This window comes from Balaenoptera borealis (assembly GCF_965194805.1).
Source record: "Balaenoptera borealis genome assembly, chromosome: 13".
NCBI lineage: Eukaryota > Metazoa > Chordata > Mammalia > Artiodactyla > Balaenopteridae > Balaenoptera > Balaenoptera borealis.
Window position 1 is genome coordinate 93109257 of NC_138870.1, and position 24532 is coordinate 93133788.

Sequence of the window (24532 nt, forward strand, 5' to 3'; positions counted from 1 at the left end):
GAAGAGGTAAATTCCCTATGGCTTTGACTTCAAGGGAAATGGCAAACAAGTTCCTGACTTGGATCTCAACCAAATAAAGTTGTTTGTTTTTTTCTTCCTATCACTGTTTACAGATATCATTTAGTCTGAGATCAGAGTAAGCTCTGTCTTTTCTTAACAGAACTACAGACTGAATGATCCTTGGGGCTGGTGGGAGGAATAACAGGAGTTGTATTTCTTAAAGTAAATTGGTAAACAAGACCAGATGCACTCCCTTGTGAAGCAAAATGAGGCTAAATGCAAGATCTGCTGTGTGTGTGTGTGTGTGTGTGTGTGTGTGTGTGTGTGTGTGTGTGTTTTAACATCTTTATTGGAGTATAACTGCTTTATAATGTTGTGTTAGTTTCTGCTGTACAACAAAGTGAATCAGCTATATGTATACATATATCCCCATATCCCCTCCCTCTTGAGCCTCCCTCCCACCCTCCCTATCTCACCCCTCTAGGTCGTCACAAAACACCTAGCTGATCTCTGCTGTGTGTGTTTGTGTGTGAATGAAGTGTGTGTGAACGCGTCTTTGTGTAAATAGAATGTGCAGTCTATAGGTACCAGAGTGTCGTGATGTGTGGAGACATGCCTGCGGAGACATGTTGCATGTTGGTGAAGTTGAACTCTGGTTGCGGGGAATTATGTGGGGGTATATCCACGTATAAGAGTGTGTGAGGGGTGGGAAAGTAAGGTAGTTGTGATGGGGAGAATGTGTGTGTGAAACTGATATATTCGTATATAAACAGGTGTGTTGTACAGCATGGTAGAGAAAGAGTCATGTGTATAGTTATTTGTCTGTAGGAGTGCTGGAGTGGCAGAGGAAAACGTACTTGTGTGTAGGGTATACATGTGGGACTGAGACAGGGGAAGGGGGCAGGGCACAACCTTTAAAAGAATGACATAGCCCGAGGACATGACATAAACTGATTAGAACCAAATAGGTCCAAGATGGCGGACGAGTCAACTTCTACTAGACCTTGAGCCTCAGTATACACTCGTTGTAACATATCAGCAAGCTAAATGACATACGCACGGGTGCCATGGCAGTTCCGAGGCCGACCATAAAGGTCAAAAAGTGGGCAGTGGCCCAATTCCTGGAAATCCCCACCCCTTCCCCAAAATAGCTGGAATACTACTCCCACTCATTAGCCTATGAAATTACCCACCCCTATAAAAAATGACAACCCCATACCCTGGGGCCTCTCGCCTTCTGAGATGGCCCACACTCTGCCTATGGAGTGTGTTTCTCCCTGAATAAAACTTCTTTCACTTTACTATGGCTCTCTCTTGAATTCTTTCCTGTGCGAAGCCAAGAACCCACACTCGGCAGCCATCCCAGGGACTCGCCTGAGACCTGGGACATGACCATCCTCTCCAGCCCCCCTCTCCTTCCTGCAGCAGGACTATTTGCAGAAAAGGAGTCTGAGGTATAAGGCACTTGAGTGGTAGGGGTGTGAGTTCCTGGATCCTGCTCAATGATTCTCTGCCTCTGTGACATTCAGTTGTTTAAATTTCCTCTTTGCACTTATTACCGTCTAAATCTATCTTATTTATATACTTTACTTGTTTATCTGTCCACTGGAATGTAAGTTCCGTGAGAGCAGGGTCCATCTCTATCTTACCTACTGATACAACATCAATTTTTTTAGAACAGCACATGGCTTATAAAAAAATAAAAGGATATGAGAGGTGATGTGATAGTCGGGTGTCTATGCATATGAGTATATATAAGGTACTGGTAGGGAATTTGCTATGATAGTGCAAATGGGATTAGGTAGCTCATTGAGTTAGTGAAGAGGTGGAGTTAGGTTGGGTAGAGGTGATTGGCTTTATGTATGATTGTGTACTGTGTGCACATGAATATGTAGTGGAAGTTTGAATGTGTACTTAAAGGATATGTGGTTGGTGTTGATGGAGAGGGAGGTGGGAGTGTAAATATTTATGTTTGAGCGAATGTCATTTGCAATCTCACTGGGGTATATCTTGTCAGATGTTGACTCCCCCCCAGGTTCCAGGGACCTGAAGCTGTATTGTGTCTTCTTAATGAGGAGTCCTGTCTAGACAGCTGGGTCTCAGGAGCCATAGTTACCTAATAAGGCACAGATGGGGTTAAGGGAAGATAGAATTCTTTTTTCTTAAGAGGTCCCTCAAATGAGTAACAGGTCTTCCTGCATACCTGTAAGATGTGGCTATAAAACGTGAAGTTCTAAAGTCCAGGTGGCTTCTTTTGTTTGTAGCAGTCATTTACTGTGGCTATCGGTGTGTGTGTGTGTGTGTGTGTGTGTGTGTGTGTGTGTGTGTTCTTTCAAAGAGCCAGGGCTTTACCTCTCAGGTTCTGGAGACACTCTCGAAAATCTGAACAATTATATTCTGAAGGTTTAAGTGTCCCTGCAATTTCAGCTCCCTGTTTCTTCAACTAGAGAAGCTCATTTTTTTCTCTAGTTATTTCTAAAAAGCTATTCTTTTGCTTGTCTTCTAGTTTTGCTGATAAGACCTCTAAGTGCCTGCTAATTCTTTTGCCCAGCTCTGGGATTAGAGCAGTTTTCGGTACCTTCCTCCTTGTCTGAATGACCTCAAAGCTGTTCATCCCAATTTATCTTGAGTTCCATCTACTTTCACTTTTTTAAAGAAATGCTCTTGGCACTTCTGAGTTTCTAGGTTTAGGATCCAACTTTTTTCCCCCTTCTTCTGTGTCTCTGATGTAGCTGGAGGGTGGTTGATTAACTGCAAAGAACTACTGAGTTTCAAGTGTAATATAATGCTAAAATAGCCTACCTGGGTAATATGAAAAAATGTATTTTTCCTGGAAATCTTCAGTTAGAGTGTTTGACCTAAAATTTACGAAGTGCTGTAAAAGGCACCTCCTCCATCCTCATTTTTTTTAACCTACTATGTGAAAGTCATTGTCTTAGAACCTGAAATGGGAGCTGGCAGAGAGAAATCCTAAGGAAAAAAATAAGTAAAACATATTCCTCTTTTAGGGAAAGGATTCTTGGAAGAACAGCATCCAAAAGACAAACTTGACCATCACCACCATCAACAGCACCATGACCGTCATCCTCATCCTTACCAATAGCCTCATAAAGTTTATAGAGTGTGAATCATTGGTATCTCCTCTTCTCTTTGTCTTAAATCCATATGAAAAGGGCAAAAAATTATTGTCCCACCCACCCCAAGTTTTGGCACTCCAATATGGGTTTCGTAGAACACAGATTTTATGGGGTCACTCCTCTGCCCAGGATCATTCAATTCCTCAGCCTAAATTCAGATCAAATCCAAACTTTTCAGATAGCCAGTCTGAGCTCACCATGCCCCGACCTCATTTGGTGTAAATCTCTCCAGTATGAATTAATCATCTAATGCATATCACATGGTGCCAGGCTATGTAAACTGAGGGTACAGAGATGGGAAAGAGTACAAAACTCCGTCTGTGACCAAAAGGAACTCAGTCCAGCAGAAGAGGCAAGGTGTAGCAGAGATGACAGTAGCCAAATTTATGTTAGGTGTAGGGTGGTTATGAAGGGGTTGGGAAAAGAGATGACGCTGGAGCTCAGCCTTGAAGGACGGTGCAGGGGTGTTCCAAGGGAATAAATGGTTAAAAAAGGGGTGGTGTCCTCAGCCATGCTCTCTGGCTTAGACATCATGTGCATTCTAACCTCTAGGCTTTTGCCTGATACATTTCTGTTACTAGAAATGTCTGCCTTCTCTTCCCTTACTTATCCAGGTCCTGCCTACCCTGCAGGAACCATATCTAATCTCAGCATTGCCACAAAGCCTTCCCTGACCACTAGAACCCATCCTCTCTCCTCCCTAAACTCCTGTAGTCTAGTCTGTTTCAGACCATCTTGCCCAATATGGTGATGGTCTTGTTTCCCTACTAAGGAAGAAAACTCTGAGGGCAGGAGGTCCAGTACTCCTTGGAACCACGTCCTGGAAGGCTAGGCAGAGTCTAGAGAGCCAGAAGAACACAATGTTTATGAATACATTCTTAAATGCCAGACTATAAGAGTTGAGACTATGAGGGCTCTTGTGCTTACCAAATGTGTTACTTTCAGAAAGTTATTCAAATGTCTTGTGCCTCAGTTTACTCATCTGTAAAATGGGAATGACTAATGAGATGAATGAGAATTGAATAATTTCATCCATGTAAAGCCTTTAGAACAGTGCCTGGGAAGTGGTAAGCATTAAATAAATGTTGCCTATCATCATCATCATCATCATCATCATCAGATTCAACCAGCTTCTCTGTTATTTCATAGATGAAGAGGCACAGAGAAATGTAGTGACCTTTCTAAGTTCACACAGATAGTGAGTGACAGAGCTGGGAGCAGAATTTAAGTGTCATAACTCCCAGCCAGGGTTCTTTTGGCAGCATCGCACCACTTCTTGATCTTCCCACAGGTCCTAGCTCAACACTTAACCCACAGCTACAGCTCCATATGTGTTTCTCAAGTGAGCGACTGATCCCTGAACCCAACCAGAAGGCCCCAGAACTTGCTGGGTGTGAAGAGAATAGCTAAACTGGTCCAAATCCCAATGGTCTGAGTTCTCTACCCATACAAAGAACACCTAGCCCACACTTCAGAGAAGACATTGCCTGTGGGCTGGAGGAAAGGAAGAGTTGGGGTCATTTAAAATTAATGCTCTTGGATTGGGCTTAAAAGCTCCACCTTCCTCTCTCTCCATCTTCTATTATGACCTGGAGCCCTGAAGGCAACTTGGCTTTTGCTGGCTTAAGGAGCAGCTCCATTTAAAAGCCATTAGCTTTTTAATTGCAGAGAGTTTGCACTCCCAATGCCTGCCTGTGGGCTTTCACTTAGGACCAGGTATCTGGGGACTGATGTGTCAGGCAGGCAGCCAGCCATGCCCCAGTACCCCGCACAGCAGAGCTGGCTTGCTGCTCTCCTTAACCCTGCCCAGGTCGTTTTTTACCTGAAGGTCCATCTCCTGGTTCAGTTACACAGATGTGTAGCTGGGGAGGTAGAAGCAATCCTGTGGTCTGTTCCTTCCTCTACACAAACTTGCTGTGTGACCTCGGGCAAGTTCATGTGACTCTCTGGACTTCAGTCTCTTCATGATAGTAAGAACCATTTACTGAATGTCTTTAATGAATTCAATTCAGGCCCATTCTAATCCATCTAACAACCCAGTAGGGAAGGCTTTATTCATTTTATGTTCAAAGAAGCAGGCTCAGAGAGGTGAAGTGACTTGTCCAAGGTTGTATAGTTGATATGCAGTGGAACCTGGACTTAGAGTGTAATAGGAAGAACAAATCTGACTCCATATTAGATCTTTGTATTCTACTACTTTGACTACAAGTTAAGAATGTTGACTATAGCCTGAAATATACAGGATAGTCCATTCTCAACGGCATAACATTTTCCATTCATATAGAGATAAAAAGTTGCAGAGCAGAGAATAACATTTGTCTTGTTGGAGGTTTATAGGAACATCGTGGCCTGACCTCTGTGGACTGCTGCAAGAACAAAGGATTCTTTGGATACCTATGGGGTATCCTTGGGCTGGTCCCTTCTGCCAAGTGGGAAAGCCTTTCATATGAAAAAGACTTTACATTTAATAGTCTGTAACGCAGTGGTTCCCAAACATGCCTGCACATCTGTCTCACCAGAAGCTTAATCAAAACAGATTCCTAAACTTTAACCCAAGCTTAGAGAGTCTCAGATCTCTGTGGATGGGACCTGGGAATCTGAAGTTGAACTAGCTCATGTCTGACACATGGAACAATGTGCAAACTACTGCAGTTTCACTGGTTATCATGTTCTATGAGACCCTGCCTGTGTTAGTCAAGTGTGCCAGGTTACAGAGTAACAAACAAATCCCAAATTTTGTGGCATGACTTAACACAACCGAAGTGTATTTCCTGCTCCTGTAATGTCTATTGTCAACGTGGGTACCTCTCTAGAGCAGCTCTCCTCCATGTGGTGGCTCCCATTCCAGGTCTTGACTTAAAGCACCTCCATGGCAATACATGCTCCTATGATGCTCCTTGGCATGGGAAGAGAGCCCTGGCAATGGGGCACTTCCACTCCAAAGTGCACGCACCACTTCTGCTTACATTTCACTGTTCAAAGTAAGCCCTACTGGCCTAATGGCCTAGAGCAATAGTCCTAATGCTCTATTTTAGGCAAATAAGGGCACTCATCCCTGTGTGCCCCAAAGTAGAGATGACCTGGGTATTGGTAAACAGTAGAAATGTCTATTACAATGACCTCATGGAACTGTTGTGTAACGCCTTCGTCTTCACCTGATTGGACAAATGGGAAAAAAGGAGGAAGGTCAAAGATCCAGGAATGATTTTTCATCGTGATAATAGCTGCTTATTCATTTACTTGTTCATTCATTCATTCCAAGAATACTCTCTGAGCCCTACTATGTGTTTGGCACTGGACCACAGAATGAAGAAACAGTGTATGATGAATCATACACAGACCACTGAACTTAAGGCATTTGGCCAAAGGCAAAAGGCAGACATAAATGGTTGATGAAAATAAACAGCCACCAATGAAGACAAGAGCAGAGAGGATTTTCCAGATGGGGGAACAGCATGTATGAAGCCATGGAGACAGGAAACAGATGAGGGTGCTCACATGCCCATGAGAATTTTGTATAGCCTGGCCTTTGGGTAAGAGAAAAAAAAGATTGAAAGATAAGGCTTGGGTGGGGCAGTGAAGGTTAAAATCAGGAGAGCGTGAAAACAACGGGGGGGAAGAGTGAGAGAATGTTGGAGGTGCTACACATTTCCATCCATGTTACTTTTCTTCTGTCCTTTTGTTGTGGTGGAAAATATTTCACTTTTGGATAGACTTGGGTTAGAATAACAACTGTCAGTTACTGAGTGACTTTGGACAGGGTACCCAAATTCCCCAGACCTCAGTTGCCCCGTTTGTAAAGTAGGTTATTTGTACAGACATGAGAGTGTCCCACTAAAACCTCCCTTCAAGAGAGAACCTGCTGTGAGGGGTGGAGTTGGCTGACAGCTCCCAGTTGTGACACCTTCAGGACCCATTGGAGCATTTTTATGTTGAGGTCACAGTCTCCTTGGGCTGTTCCCAGCCAAGGATTGAGTAGATGGGGGACTACACCAGGGTCAGTCCTTACCCTGACCCTGGAGGAAATCTCATGCAGATACCACAACTTTTTTGAGTTCCTTTCATTCTCAAGAGTAATTTCAATTTGGCATTAAACTATTTAATCCAATCTAGTGTTTTAGGCTGAACCATGAGAAATTGCCAGTATTTGATAATTTTTGATCTATGTAAAGGGCAATTTCATATGGTTCAAACTAATAATGCAGTGTAAACCAAACATAATTCAAATTTAAACCCATCCCCTCCCTCAGATGGAAACTGGCCCCTAGTGGGTACAGAGTATGGTTGGCTTTTGTCTTTCTCTCGATCACCTTCTACTCCACTGGGAATGTGCTGCTTCTGTCACCTTCAGGGTCAGCCCAGATGAAGAGGGGAGTAATTTCATGTGGCTGACATTGTTGGAAGCTGATGTTGGATTCTAGGCTTGGTGAACAGTTAAAACTGACTTCTCTTTCTTGGATCACTTTTGTGTGTTTTCCTTGGGATTTTCCATCAGGGCAATTCCTTTACTGAAGCTAACTTGTTCTCTGAGGGACAATCTTGTGTTTCCCATCAGTCCTTGGTCTTCTGGTAGTTCATCCTCTGATTGGGTGCCTCTAGATATCCTCATGGACAGGATTCTTCAGAGACAGTCTAGGCAATCTCTCTCAGTTGTGACTGATATCTGGTCCAAGAAAATACATGCCTCTGTCCCACTATCAGTGAAAGGATGGCTTTCACCCAGTAGAACTCTACTCACAGTCGACTCAGCTGCTCATGCCATTCTAATGCTCTCCTAATCTCCAGGGACATGGCCAAGTTCTCTCTGTAATCCCGTTAATCTTCTATTATCTAATTTAATATCAACACTTATAACCCTTTCCCTCCATCTTGTGGGGGAAAAGGAAAAGAGACCCTACGGCATCCCAACAGCCCTCCCCAAAGGGCTCCGCTCTCTAAATATTTGCAGTTCAACATTTTTACAGGCTGGAGGTAAGGGACTTTGCTGGCAGAACCAGTTTTATCATGTCCTTTCTATGTCCCATATGGGGGATATGGCATCTCATTTTAGGATATGGGGGTACCTATCACCTATTATACATTTTAAGCTTTTGGGATGTCTACTGAAACTCTGAGACAACAGAAAGAGTTACCTTTGACATTTGGTTTCACTTATATACAGTCCAGCCTTCCCAGTCATTCCATTTCAGAAATGACAGCACAGCCCAGGAAATTCTGCAGAGTACCGCTGCTTCTGAGCCCATTAGGTGAAGTTTCAGGAAACAACTTGGCTGCCTGTTAGAAGATTTTGATCACCTTGGCCTTTCAAAAAGATGGATTACAAGAACAGTGTGTGTGTGAGGGAGACTTTCAAAGTCAGATTTCTGCTAGACCAGGTTATTCAAAAGTATATTGACTGGGACTTCCCTGGTGGTCCAGTGGTAAAGAATCCGCCTTACAATTCAGGGGACGAGAGTACAATCCCTGGTCAGGGAACTAAGATCCCACATGCTTCGGAGCAACAAAGCCCATGCGCTGCAACAACTGAGCTGGTGTGTCTCAACTAGAGAGCCCATGTGCCGCAAACTACAGAGCCTGTGTGCTCTGGAACCCGCACGCCACAACTACAGAGCCCACGCTCCCTGGAGCCTGTGCACCACAACGAAAGATCCCACATGCTTCAACAAAGATCCCGTGTGCTGCAACTAAGACCCGAAGCAGCCAAAAATAAATTAAATAAATAAATAAATAATAAATAAATCTTTAAAAAAAAATGTATACTGACTAACTGACCAACCATTCACAGGACCAGATTATTTAAACATGACAGCTCCTAACAGGGTTTGATGAACATCAAACCTCATTTCTATCTTTTTTTTAAATGACATTGCACAAAGAATCCAAACCCCATGGGGAACAGGGAAAAGCACAGTAAAATTCTAGGATTCCTGACTTTTCCACCATCAGATAGATGATGTAGTATAATTGCTTAGGGTCCAGGTTTCAGGGTCAAACAGACCTAGGTTTGAATTCCTGCTCCCCTACTTACTAACTGTGTATCGTTGGTCAAATTTGCTTTATCTGAAAACTCTAATTCATGGGGTTCATTTGACTATTAAACAAGGCAAGTTACTAGTGCTGTGCCTTGGACATTTTAAATACTTAGCACCAAAATAGTTATTATTACCAACATAGTAGTTGTGGACCCAAGAGTCATACTACCCAGGTTTGAATCTCAACTATGCTACTAACCAGATTTGTGGCCTTGTCCATAAAATGTGGTATTAATAAAACCTATCCTTATCTCATAGGGTTGTGGAAAGTATTAAACTGAGTTAATAAATACAAAACACATAGAATAATACCTAGAACACAGAAGATTCCCAGAAATTGTTAGCTGTTACTATTGTTACTAAGGTCCTCTTTGTAGTCTTTTCCCCCAGGAATTGCAAAAATTGGAAAATATGGTGTATTCAACCATGTAAGGAATGCTTAATTTCTTCCCTCTTCTACCACTTCATTAAAGTGGATCAAAGATATTCCTGACTACAAATCAGGATTTCTGTTTGAGGGGGACGGAAACCCCAGCAGTGTTATCAGATTAATTCTAATCAAAGCAAAGACTATTGGCATTTTTGTTAACCAATGAAGCATTATCCCTCCAATTGCCTTTTAAATTTTTTGAAACAACACTGAAATGTTCCAAAAGATTACAAACACAGTACAAACACTTTTCTTCTAAACTTTTGAGAGTGAGTTGGCAACCTGTGGTCCAATTACCTCCGAATACTTTGGCGTATATCTCCTACAAAAAATGGCATTCTCCTACACTACCACGAGATATCACTCAAATCAGGAAGGTAGCATAAATATCAATATGTCACCACCACCTGCTCCACAGACCCATTCAAGTTCCTCCAATTGTCTCTTATAGCTAAAAGACTGACGTAAATCATGCATTGCATGTAGTTTCATGTGATTTTGGTCTTCTTCCGTCATTTCTCAATCTTTCTTTGACTTTCCTGACCTTGACACTTTTGAGAGTACCGGTCATTTATTTTGTAGGATGTCTCTCAATTTGGTTTTATATTCTATTTCCTTATGATTAGATTCAGGTTCTGCATTCTTGGCAGAAATATTGCAGAACCGATGCTACATTCTTCTCACTGCATCCCTTCAGGGGTTGGATGATTCCATTTGTTTACCTGATCTCTTGATTAAGGTGGTGTCTGCCAGGCTTCCCCACTGTGAAGTCACTACACTTCCTTTTGTAACTAGTAAGTATTTTATGGGAAAGTATTTTGACATTATGTAAATATGTCGTTGTCTTCACAGTTTTAAGTTATTTTTATCAGTATGGATGCACAGTTTTCTATTTTATTCGGTGTATTATAATCTATGACTATCATTACTTATTTGGTTACTCAAGTTGTTCCCAGTTTGGCCAGTGGGGTTCCATTCAAGCTGGGTTTTACACCCCTTTAAGATGTTCCTATTATTTCTCTCTGTCACAAGATGTTTCAGTCTCATCTTGTATTTTCCCTCCCCCACTCCTGGAATTAGCTATTCGCCTAGGAGTTCAGGTTTCTTTTACTGGAGAATGGTATTAAGAAACCAAGATATGAGCTCTAGGTGTGCTCATTGCTATTGGGATGTCACTACACTCACATCTTCTTGGTGGACAGAGCCAGGGAATGTATGTGTGTATATTCACACATTTACATTTATTTTTCTGTCTGTATTAAAGACCATGAATTCGGTCTGATTGTAATTCAGCACTACAGTTTTCATTCTAATTTTCTGCCTTTCCGTATTCGTATGTCCCTTCTCCAAATGGTCCCTGCTATCCTTACTCTATTTATTATTTGATCAATCCCTCGGCACAACTAATCTCCTATCTCCTCTCCCTCCTCCAGAGAAGGTGGTACCCACACTCCTTTTGAATTCCAACACCCCGTGCAGGACCACCCCCTGTTTGGACACCTCTTCACCCTGCTGTGTCTTGGATACCCCAGAATCGGGCTTCCCCCACACATAAGTATTCTCCTGCGGCTTGTGCTTGGGGTTTGAGTGCCCTCTGCCAGGCACCCCTCCTCACTTTGGTCATTCTCCGACTCTCCACTGTAAGCTAATCCCCTCACCTCACCCCATATGACACTCCCCATAGCCTGCCCTTCCTGGGGCTCATGCTCTTCTTCCTGCTCAGATTCTCACTTCCTAGGCTGGGCAACTCCCCTTCCCTACCTGAAGACACATTCTCATCCCACCTGGACCCTGAGGGCTGCTTCTCTTTGTGGATGCCCCTCTTACCACACTTGGGATGACTCTTCTGATGTGGACAACCTCCCCACGTGCTCAAGGCCCTGACATTTCACACCAGGCTGCCCCTTTGCTGGACGTCCTCCTCACTTGGTTGGACTCAGGCTACTCTGCTCAGGGCAGCCCTCACATGTGGCCCTTCCCTGCTCCCTGGTCTTGGTCCAGGACTCGAGCACCACAGCTTTCTCCCCTTTCGATACAGATGCCTATCCTCTTGTGTCCCACCTAATAGACTTAGGACTGAATTATTCAGCAAAGAATGAGCAAGCAAGGGGAGGAGGTGGAAAAAGAGGAGAAGAAGAAGAAGAAGAAAGAAATATGTGAGGAAAAAAATAGATCCTTAACAACCAAACGGCATTTTCACCAATACATGCATAAATTAACAAAAAGCTTAGATCCTCTAATACTTTTGGGAAGTATCATTTAATAGAAAATCATAGACTTTTAAAAAAAGAGTTATTTCAAAATATTTCAATGCAGGCAGGGTTTTGTTTTTGTTTTTTGTTTTGTTTTGTTTTGTTTTGTTTTCTCTTTGCTCTTTATTCATTCATCAAACTTTCCTGGGAGCAAACATTCCTGAACGCAATGAAATTGATGTGGTTGCCTCTGTCCCCATGGAACTACACTTGCAGGGGGTGCGGGGGGAGAGACGAAATAGCTGTTAAATGAGTGAATGAATTTGCTTAAATTAATGAGGAGCTTTTTTTTTTTACCATCTTTATTGGAGTATAATTACTTTACAATGGTGTGTTAGTTTCTGCCGCATAACAAAGTGAATCAGCTATACGTCCACATATATCCCCATATCCCCTCCCTCTTGCATCTCCCTCCCGCCCTCCCTATCCCACCCCTCTAGGTGGTCACAAAGCACTGAGCTGATCTCCCTGTGTTGTGCGACTGCTTCCCACTAGCTATCTATTTTACATTTGGTAGTGTATATTAGTCCATGCCACTCTCTCACTTCGTCCCAGCTTACCCTTCCCCCTCCCCATGTCCTCAAGCCCATTCTCTATGTCTGCAATTGACCTAAGTCTATTGCTTCATCTTTCTTTTTTTATTAATTTTTATTGGAGTATAGTTGTTTTACAATGTTGTGCTAGTTTCTGCTGTGCAGCAAAGTGAATCAGTTATACATATACATATAGCCACTCTTTTTTTTAGATTTCCTCATCTTTCAAATAGGATCAAAGTCCTACCCCAACCAATGTTGCAGAGGTGCTATAAGGATCAAATAATATAATAAATGTGAAGTCTCTCTGAACGTTAGTGTTATCTAAGGGGAAAGAATAAAATCCTCAAGATAGCACCTCAATTTTCCACATACACAGGAACCACTTCATTCCAATAACTGCTGTTATTGTTCTTTAGGGAAAAGAGCCCAGGGCCCCAATCCATCCTTCTTCCACTCTTATCTTTGGTCCTCCCTAAAGATGTAGCAGGCTCAAGGTCATGGCATTCCCCTATTAGGGAGGAAGAGTTGGAAGGGGAACGCTGACCTTATTCCAGGCTATTTTATGAGGACCATGATCCTGATGGGTAGAACTTTCAAGGGAATAAAAGGATGGTACACATGCCCTTCTCTTTCTTCCTTCTACAAGTCGATGATGGTACAGTCTTACTTCTCTCTTTCTCTTCCTTTTAGCCATTTTCTTTTCTTCCAAGAGACAGTGTGTCCTATAGATGCTGCCCCAGGCTGAGAGGTCTGTGGCAGGCTAAGCAAGCTTGGCTCTATGCTATGGAGCGACCATTCCTTTTTCCTCTGTATCTTTTTCTGTGGTGCCTCTATGTTCATTGAATTAATTAGGATACATATTTGAACAATGGGAGGAAATAGACAGAGTATACCTTCAGTTTGATTGATGTAAGGCTATATTTAGAGCTAACAAGTATAGGAAAAAAGAGGTCCTACATGATTATTAGAGTTCGACTCTCATGTAAGTTCCCTGCCTTGTTCTTATTTCTTTGTGTATATAGTTCTTCTAAGACCTATAGGTAGGAGATGTGGCTTGTCCAACCTAGAGTTTGGATAGTCCTGAGTTTTCTTCATTCACTCATTAACTATTTATCAAGCTCCTATGTGCTAGGCACTTTTCAAAGATGCTGATATATAGTAGTGAGCTTATGAGATATGGTTTTTCTCCTCTAAAACTTGGAGTCAAATGAAAGAGTAGACCTTCAACAAGGATACCACTTGTAAAATGACAAATTACATCACTTGAATACATGGCATTTAAACTAAGTAGAAATTAACCAGGTAGAGTTCAAAGAAACTTGTGTCAGGCAAGAAGCAACAGCATTGTATAAAGACCCTGGGCAAGAAATAATTTGGTAGGTTCAAGGGACTAAAAAAAGGAAATGGTGGCTTGAGAGCAGGGAATAAGGGGAAATAAAAGCCTGAAACAAGACTGGAGAGATAGGCAGCTGCCAGGTCATGCTGGTCTTGCAGGCTGGTAAGAATTTCAGGCTTTATCCTAAGTATATAAGAACCATTGAAAGATCTTAAGCAGAAGAGTGGCATAATTTATTTTAAAGATATTCTTGCTACTTTGTAGAAAATGAGTTGAAAAGGAGCAAGATTAAAAGGCAGTAGGCCTTTAAGGAACTATTGCAATCATCTAGATGTGAAATGATGGTATCTTGTACCAGGAGCGCAGTGGAAAGTCTCCCATCCTTCATCCTCAGCAGACCCAGGCCAGGCTGAGGTGGTAAGCCCATGAGGGGTTTGAAGACATGGCTTCAGCCTCATTAGATCAATCTCCTGACTTTCAGTCAAGCCAGCCATACTAGAATATGATTTTCCCCCTTACCTGAGAATCAAACTCATTATCCTTTGTAGTAGTTGGGGATATTTACTGATTCATCATTCTACGTATTATACAGGGCATCTGAGGTGTTTCACCTCTTGGTATTCATGTGCTTCTGTCATCATCTGCCCCAAGCAACTGACTGCGAACTGGACGTATTAATTCTCTTCTAATGAATAGAATACAGGAGAAGGATCAGGTGTCACTTCAGATGTTAGACCCCATTAAGACTGTGGCTCGCTCCCTCTGAGGGAAGCCAGATGCCCTGTTGTGAGCTGCTCTATGAACAGTCCACATGGCAGGGAAGTAATCTCTCTACCCAGTAGCCAGTGAGGACCTGAAGTTGGCCAGCAGCCACATAAGTGAGCTTGGGAACAGATCCTACCCCGGTAGAGTCTTGACTGTAGCCCCAGATAACACCTTGATTACAACCTAGTGAGAGATGCTGAGCCATTGGCACCCAGCTAAGGTGTGCCCAGAGTCCTCACCCACAGCAACTGTGAGATAGCAAATGTTCCTTGTCCTAAACTGCAAATTTGGGGGGAAATTGTTTATACAGCTGTGAATATCTAACACAGCAACATTATGAAATGTCACATGTATTTGTGAATTGTCTTTAAAACAGTCTTGGTATTTGTACACCTGTCTTCTACAGCCACATGAGCGGTTCCATTCCCGTTAGGACAGTAGTGACCAGGCGCATGCCAAAACATTCCTGGAGACTTTGGTTACAGACCTAAGAGAACCCTAGAGACCAATGTCCAGCCTTCTCAGAGATGAATAAGTGGAGACTCAAAGAAGAGGCAAATCTTTCAACTCACTGGTCTTAGTGTAGGGATAATGCCCTGGATCTTGTAATTTCCGGATTGATTTGGCATCTCTGTATTCTAGCTTTCAGGGCAATGAGCCAGAAACTCTGGTCAGAAACTTGTAGATGATATTCAGAGTGTTAGGACTGTACTAGTTTCCTATTTCTTCTGTAAAAAATAACTGCAAACAGCGGTTTAAAACAACACAGATTTATTATATTGCAGTTCTGGAGACCAGAAGTCTGAAATGAGTCTCGCTGGACTAAAATCAAAGTGCTGGTAGGGCTGGACTCATTTCTGAAGGAGAAAACGTATTTACCTGCCTTTTCCAGCTTCTAAAGCTTGCCCACACACCTTAGCTCTTGGCCGCCTTCCATCCCCAAAGCCAACAATGGCAACTTGAGTCTTTTTCATTCTGACATGCATTTTCTTCTGCCTCCGTCTTCTCCATTTTAAAAACTCTTGTGATTACACTGGGTCTACCTGGATAATCCAGGATAATCGACCCATCTTGAAGTCAGCTGATCAGCAATCTTAATTCTATTTGCAACCTTAATGCCTTGTCATGTATGGTAACATCTTCACGGTTTCTGGGTATTAGGATGTGGACATCTTTGGGGTGGGGGCATTATTCTCCCTACCATAAGCATTTTCCGCCTACCTCCCTTGGCACCTGTTGATTGCTGTGGAAATGTGGTAGGAACATCATTATTTACCAAATATGTATGTTCTTCCCTCTCTTCCTTTAAAGTTACATCTTCAGTGTGCCTCCTCAGGGTCCATTACTTTGTGGACAAGCCATTGACTGAGTGTGTAACCAGAATTCCACTAGAGGCATTTTCAACCTCATTTCCACCTGAGTCAGTAGGTAGCAAATGGCCCAACTGGACTTTGGTGAAAACAGAGATCAATACTTGGGAATGTAAATGCATGCTGGTATAAGGATAAGTCTAGACTTTCTGCTGGCAGTGTATGATGCCTGGTATGGGAATGGCCCCATGTTCTGCCATCCCAAGGACACATCTTATCTTCCTTTTCTGTGGGGTTTTTGTTAGTGGCTGAAGCTCATTAGGCTTGTGAAATGAAGTATAAGATGGGAAAGGTGGAAGAAAAATTTCTTGGTTCAGGTGCATAATTCATGAAGCCTGGACATTAATATTAATGATCCTGTCCACCAAAGTTAGGCAAATGAAATATGCAAAGGAAGATAAACTTGGAAGAAACTTCAGGTCTTTCACACTTAGTTCCCCTGAGGGGATAGCTACAAAAGTATAGCCAGATTTGTATAGCAAATTATAGCGTGCTAAGAACCTTCACATTTATTAATTTGCATTATGCTCACAATATTCCTGTGAAGTAGGGGAGACAGGGAGGAGATTTCATTTTATGGATGGGGAAAGTGAGGGCCCACATAGTCGTGCAGTTTGAGCTAGAATTCAGGTGACCCGATTCCAAACCCCACGTCCCCTCCATGACCTCACTCTGTTATGTTAGCTGCTACGTGGTATAATTCAGATGACATACAAAGCCCTCTTTATGTTAAATAAAGCAAAAAAACCAACAACAGTAAGTAAAACTACTGTACCAAGAACATTTTGAAACCTCTCTGTCTTGTAAAATTTTTCTCTATAAAATGAGAAATAAATAGGACTCATTGCATACATTTCTTGGGTGATTACATGAAGTAATGTACAAATAAAAGTCAACATGGTGATTGAAAATAGTAATCACTCAGTGAATGGCAGTTATTACAAGAACTAAGTAGCTGAATAAGATGGGTTTTCAGGCAAAATCACCTTTATTTACTTATTCATTCATTTATCCATTCAACAAATATTTATTGAGCTTCCTTTTTGAACAGCTTTACTGAGGTATAATTGATATACAAAAACTGCACATATTTAATACGTACAATTTGATGAGTATGGATGTATGTATATACCTGTGAAACCATCGCCATAAGATAATAGACATCCATTACCTCTAAAAATATCTTGAGTTCCCCCACCTTTTTTTGTGGTAAGAACACAACATCTTTAATGAGTGTTATTAACTATAAACTATGCAGAACTTCTGCTACATACTGCATGCCTGTTCTGAACACTGGGGTTATAATAGTGAACGAAAGAGACAAATATCTTTCTCTTCTACGTTTTCTTGCAGGGGGTTGACAATTAACAAATAAGAAGAGTAGTCTGCTGGTAGTAAAATGCAGATAAATAAGGCAGGGTAAGAGGGGTATGGAGTTCAAGAGGGGCATGAAAATTCTCTCTGAGGAAGTGATATTTGATCCACAGGAAGTGTTTTCCATATCTGGACCACTCTTCCCCATAGGCTCTCTTGGGGAAGAGTGGTCCAGACATGGAAAACAGCAAATTCCAAGTTCCTGAGACAAGAGGTGTTTAGCAGCTCAGAATTCTGGCTTGCATCTTGGGGATTTTCAGTAAGGCTCAAACTCAAGGTATCGTGTGTTTCCACTCTCCACCACCGCCATTTGCTTCCCAAATCTCCCAGTAAGACTGCTGGCAGAAGATAGAATTTCACCTTACACATCTTATTCCAGGGCACCGCCTTTTTACCATGAAACTGGTTCTGTAAGTTCTCCATCAAATCTACATCCTGTCTTTGCTTAGGCTCAGCAGAAAAATCCCTTCTACATCCTTATCGTGGCATCATTGTACTCTAAATACCTGTTTATTTAATTCAACAAATATTTATGGAACATCTGCTATGTGCTGACACAGTTCCAAGCATGGATATACACTGTTTATCCATCTCCTTTTACTTCTGGTTAGTTCCTGGAGGGCAAATATTGTGACTACTTCTTATGAGAGTATCCTCAGCACCTTGGATTTCCTTAACAAAAAACATGAGCTTAAGAGATACTTAGTGAATTAATCAAACTAAAATTCAGTGCCTTTCTTACTCTTCATATTTCCCTACCTTTTCATAAAAATAATGTTAAGTCCCTTATATTTTACCTCACTGACGTTCATAAGGCTCTTTTGTATAAGTTATTCCATCAGGAATTAGAAGATATAAAAATGTTCAGTCACTTTAATTCAGTTATTATACTTTTAGGAAATTATTTCACATACATAAAAAGAATCTAGTCAAACATTTGAATGCAAATATACCCCTTTAAACATTATTTATATTAATTGAAACTGGCCATAGTCTGTATGTCCAGAAATACAGTAACACTCATGTAAAATACGTTTCTTCCTATACATTTGCTTTTTTTTCTCCTCCTTCTCATTCTAATTTTTATTCTTATCTTCCATTCTATTTTCTTCTTTCAAATAAAGCTAAATTTTCCAGGACCCAAATGAAAGCTTGCAATTTTGAAAGCTGGTAACTGTAATTTTGAGGGAGAAAGCTAGGTCTAGCTTATAAAACGTTGTATACAGTTAATATTTTACTTTATTGAGACATGCACATTTCCTTGAAACTTTACCTATGGTTATTCTGGAGATGATTGACCCAGGTTTCTGCCAACTGCCTGGGATAACAGGACTAGGACCATTTTAAACTAAATTCTTAGCTAGACTTTCAACAGATAGAGTGACTTCTGACTGCAACTTTGTATGATGGCTGGTTTGTGTTTATAACTTCTCATGGGATATTTTTCCTCTCCATTCATTGTTACAATTTCTTGGGCAAACTTCTTTTATTGCAAATTTCTTTGCAGTCCTCCAGAATGTGTATTTCTAATTCTCTTGTACACTAAAGTGTACTAAAGCTCTGTAGAGCCCAGCTTTATTGGGGACATCCTGTGTTAGACATCCTCTTGTCTTATGTGGACTCTGAGTTTTGTATTCTGTTTCTAAGCCCTGTAAGGCTGTAGAAACTTAAGTTTCACAAAGATCAGAAAAATGCCCTCTAGGCACAGGGCAGCTTCAATGCTACACTTACATCTCTAGGTCCTTATTATGAGCATCACTGAACTTCTTGCCAGCTCAAAGTAGCATTCAAAAAGGTATAAAGGGGCTTCCCTGGTGGCGCAGTGGTTGAGAATCTGCCTGCCAATGCAGGGGACACGGGTTCGAGCCCTGCTCTGGGAGGATCCCACATGCCATGGAGCAACTAGGCCCGTGAGCCACAACTACTGAGCCTGCGCGTCTGGAGCCTGTGCTCCGCAACGAGAGAGGCCGCGATAGTGAGAGGCCCGCGCACCGGGATGAAGAGTGGCCCCCACTCGCCGCAACTAGAGAAAGCCCTCGCACAGAAACGAAGACCCAACAAAGCCATAAATAAAAAATTTTTTAAAAAAGGTATAAAAATGTTTTATCTAGGATTGACAGTTGTTTTCAGCAAGAGGGTTGGTAGCAGGGAGCTGGTAGGAGACACCTAGGTGACCATCATGCTAGAAAGAGAAGTCCCTCACTCAATAAGAAAAAGAATTTGGACACAAATGAAATTTGCCTGTCTCTAAGGACCAATTTTTTTGTACAGCTTCTGAAACATATTACATCTAATACCAGGGTAGTGATGGTCCTACTCTATTTCGATTGAGTCGGATTAGAATATGGGTGCTACCTTTATTTCTAAGAACTTATATGACTTTTCCTTATGACTTAGCTCCAGAATACAACTTTGTTTCTGCTCATTCCAAAGGCGAGAAAGCAGCTGAGCCTGGTAGCAGGAGGGCAGCAAAAAGTGGGTTAAAGGGAGCAAGCAGGACTTGCTTCCTGGAGTGTTGTTTTCCCCCATGAGTGATAATACGTGATTAACTAGTCCATTAACTGCTCCATTCACCTCCGACCTTTTTCTCTCTCCATAGTCAAAGTGGGCAGCATTACTCTCAGAATCCAAGATTAATGGACTGTCACATATTTATATAAAATCTGTTTTTCCATTTCTTCTTCAGTAAGATACTCAGACACATTATGATGTGTAATACAAAAACCACAACACAGGTAAACATTTTACTTGCATTTCCTCAGTCTCCATCTAAAGAAAGCATCAACTTTTCTTGATGTCCTCTAAGAGGTTTACCGTGGAAAAAAGGAAAGTTGTGCTGGCTGCATATTTTATTTATACAAGAGAAAACTAAATTTCTATGCATACCTGAAAGGAACAGGTGTCCTTCAAATGCATAGGTTGAGTCATTCAGCAACCCGTCTCATTGCCCATTTATCCATTCACCTATACATCCACTAATTCAGTAAATCATTCATACATCAATCTATCACCCATACAATATCTCCTTCCGTCCATTTATTTGTACCCATCCATCCTTCAATTCATTCATCCAACCACAATTCTATCCATCAATATATTTTCCATCTCTCATTTATTTATCCATCTAACCATTCATCTACATGTTCACCTTACCTCTACCCATTTATCCATGTACCTATCAAGCCATCTCTTGATCTATCCATCAATCTATTCAAAAATATTTAAGCATCCAATCTGCACAGAATTCTGAACTGGTCTATATGTGAATACAAAGATAACTACCACTACAATATAAGGCAAAATATGGCAAGTACTTTTATATAAACAAAATATTCAGGGAAATCTGAGATTGGAGCAATTAGTGCTTCAAAGGGAAGAGAAGGAGAAAGGTAATGAAGAGAAATGGCATTTGATTTGATACCTAAATAATATGCAAATTTTAACAGCTGGAAATTGGGTGGGTATAGTTAGGGCTCCTGGAGAACACAGGGTTCCAGGAGTTCTTTCAATTCTCAGAGACCTCTATTCTTCCCAACTATATGAATCATAAGTTTCCCCTTGGCTTAAGCTATCTTAAGGTTCCTTTCTATCACTTAGACTAACGGTGTCTTGACTCCCAAAAAACCTGGATTCCCCCATCTGATGGGTATCAACATGATGGAGTGGTGAGGAGCTTGAATTCTAAATTGGACAGAACTTCGTTGGTGGTAATAACTATTGTCTCATAAGGTTATCAGGTACCATTTTAAAATATTTGCTTATTGGAGGTGCTCACTAAATTGTTCTTATTATTATTCTTTAATTTTTTATGTACGATCTTCAATAAGTGGTCATGTAGCCTTTAAATAAGCCAGAATTAACTCTGATTCTGTCTGTTGTGTATCCTTGGACCTGACCACCATTATCCTCATTTATTAATTCATTCAATAAACATTTAATGAATACCTACTTTATGTCATATTTTACTGTGTTGTGCATTTTACATATGATATCTTTTAATCCCAAAACCTATTAGAGGAGTATTATTATTCTTATTCTGAGGATAAAGAAACCGAGGCTCAAGGAGACATCTAAAGTCAAATGATTAGTAAGAGGTAGAGCTGGATTTCAACACCTGTGATGTAGATATTAGTGTAACACCTGTGATATTAGTACAGATCTTCCTCAACTTACAATGTGGTTACATCCCGATGAACCCAACATAAATTTAAAATATTATTAATCGAAAATGCATTTTATACACCCAACCTATCAAACATCACAGCTTAGCTAGCCTGCTTAAACATGCTCAGAACGATTACATTAGCCTACAGTTGGGCAAAATCATCTAACCCAAAGCCTATTTTGTAATCAAGTGTTGAAAATCTTATGTAATTTATTGAATACTGTACAGAATGGTTGTAAGTGTGTCGCTTGTTTACCCTCACGGTCACGTGGCTGGCTGGGAGCCGCTGCCCAGCATCAGGAGAGAGTATCACACCGCACATCCCTAGCCAGGGAAAAGACCAAAGGTCAAAGTTCGAATGCGTATCTCTTTCACACCATCATAAAGTTGAAAAATCCTAAATTGAACCATCATAAATTGAGGATCCTTTGTCCTTCCATGTTAGAGATGAAGAAGCTGAGAGTTGGAGAGTTTCCATAACTTACCTAAGGTCACAGAGCTAGTAAGTGGCAGAACCAGACTGTGAACCCAAGTCCCACTGCCTCCAAAGTCTACGTAATAATCACAGTGCCTATTTCTCCTTCAAAACCTTGTAGGAGAGATGAGAGGAATGCGTCATCATTGTAATACAAGGATGAAAAGGGCTAATTGAACAACATAAGACAGGTACAGGGAGAGATCATGTCTTGCTGCGCAGGATCAGGGAATACTTCCAACAGGAGAAGGCACTTAAGTTGAACCTTAGAGATGAGGTCGACTAGGATATACCAGAGGAGGTGGCTCTGAGCATCCTAGGCTTTGGGACAAAAGATGAAGTGTCACACCAGCAAGAATGAAACATACAGGACAAAGCGTGAGCAAGACAGTTAGGTTGGAAGTGGGCGTCCAGGATGGAGTAGCCCCTCACTTCTACTTGTACATTTCTCAGATTTGTCGACACAGTAGACAAAATCTTGAGTATGGAGGTGGGAGATCAACCCATCAAAAAGAAAAAAATAGGCAAGACAATGTATGTATTACAAAGGGTAAGACAAGGCTGCTTCCCTGTTTGTGCTATACTTTTCCTTTCTGTGAAGCATGAAGCCCAGGGCTTCTTGGACTGATTGAAGGTGAGGGTATTAAAATTAACAGCCAGAGATGGCTTTAGCAAAATGGGAAAGAGAGTGGTGGAATTAAGGAACAGAATCAGCATTAGCACTGGATTCAGACTGTCTGGATTTAGAATGCTAGTTTTGCTACGTACTGTCTGTGTGACCTCAGGCAAATGCCCTCAGCTCCCCAAGCCTTAGTTTACTCATCTTTCAAATGGGGACAATGGTACCTACCTCATAGGAATGTTTTGTGATGATCATAGGCATGAACCTAGCACATGGTAGCTATTCAATCAATACTAGTTTGACTCTCCAGCATTAGGAGAAATAAAGAAAAGAAAAGAAACAAAGGTGATGATATAAACGGAGAGAAGAAGAACAAGGATTTAAAGTGGACGGCAAAGGTGGCAAATGCCTTCCTGGGGACTGTGACTTCTGTGCTGTCTTAAGTGTTTTTCCCAGTTCTGCCCACATGATATCCTGCAGCTCTGACTGTGTTTGGAGTTGGAATATCAAGCATTTTTGAGCTTTTAATGCAGCAATTAAGGGCTCTTAAAGCCATTCTTATGTATAATAAACTGAGCTACATTGGGGTTGCCAAAGTGAGGTTGCCATGTGGGGAACTCAGTTCTAACCACTACAACCTATGGGAGCCTAAGGAAGGATGCTGGATTTGGTCTTTGGACCAACACTGTCGAATATAAATGTGATTTGAGCCATACATGTAATTTCACATTTTCCAGTAACCACATTAATAAAGCACAAACAGGAGAAATTAATTTTAATAATATGTGTTATTATTTAACCCGATATATCGAAAACATTATCATTTCCATATTGAATCTGCATAAAATATTATTACTGAGATATTTTAAGCTCTTTTATCACATTGAGTCCTTGAACTCTGGTGTGTATCTTACATTCACAGTCACATCTCAATTCAGCTACATTTTAAGTGCTCAGTAGCTACATGTGTCTACTGAACTGGACATCACAGCTATGAGTTCTGCCTCTGTAAGAAATAGCCAGGACAAGGCAGTATGAACAGTATGGGTTCTATGGTGTCCTAGTTAGGGCCTCTCCTACTTTTCCCTTATGCTTTATCATTGTACATAGACATGGAGCAGGTCTCATCAAATGCCTGCCTGACCAGTCCTCACAGAGCAGCTGCTGATTGGAGGAGAAGTTTGTTAGGTGCCAGATACATATTCCACCTGTCGTCTGCCGAGGCTGCAGGTTTCCTGAGAGCGGTTTTATAGCACTGCTTCCCCCATCTGCCTGCTCACTTCTACACATGATCGCTTACAGCTCTTCCCTTGCAAGCTCTCTTGGAAACATACCCTCCCTCCTTTCCCCCACTCCACTCATCCCCACTTTGAACAGAAGCAAAGGAAGGGAAAGCCCTTGTTATTGCAAATGAGGCTTGACGCAGCTTCACAAAGAGCATAAAATCAAACCATTTTCACAGGCAATCACACCCAGGCAGTTAAAACAAACTGAGAACTCAATTACAGCCCATTACTGTCGGATTTGGTGCTCCCTGTCTCTCCATATCCCCTGCCTTCTGGAAAAAGGGGTTGGGAAGGGGCAAAGGACACCCGATTCTCTAGCCTGCTAATAGACTGGGCTCACTGAAAAGGCCTTGATTTCTCCAATCAGTCCAAGTGGGAAAGACAACTGAACAATTCTGCTGCTATTTAAACAGCTGAGAAGTAAGTAATTATGTTGACAAGCCCCAAGCAAAGATCCTTTCAACATTTGATTAGCAGCATGGACCAAAAAATGTATCTACAGTGTGTGTATATGGGTATCTGTGCATGTGTGTCCACATAAGTGTGTGTGTGCGTGTGTGCTCTCTTTCTCACACCCACATAGTGTGTACAGACATCAAATTTAATGGTAGTGAGAGTCAGAATAAAGCAAGAATCCGACTTCACATGGGCATCCTGAACATATCAAATTAATACCTCTGATGTAAAAGGGGGATAATAAAACCTCTACCATGCAAGGTTGTTTTAAAGACCAAACATGAGAGTTACTTATA

At 41.5% G+C, this 24532-nt stretch overlaps 1 long non-coding RNA gene across 1 annotated transcript in view; it reads left to right on the top strand.

Annotated features, from left to right (window-relative positions):
* The first annotated feature begins 309 nt into the window (after positions 1-309).
* LOC309608652 overlaps positions 310-24532 on the top strand; it is a 228033-nt gene continuing 203810 nt past the window's right edge. The window contains exon 1 of the long non-coding RNA XR_014233038.1: positions 310-484. This is a non-coding gene — a long non-coding RNA (uncharacterized lncRNA). The remainder of the gene's footprint in view (positions 485-24532) is intronic.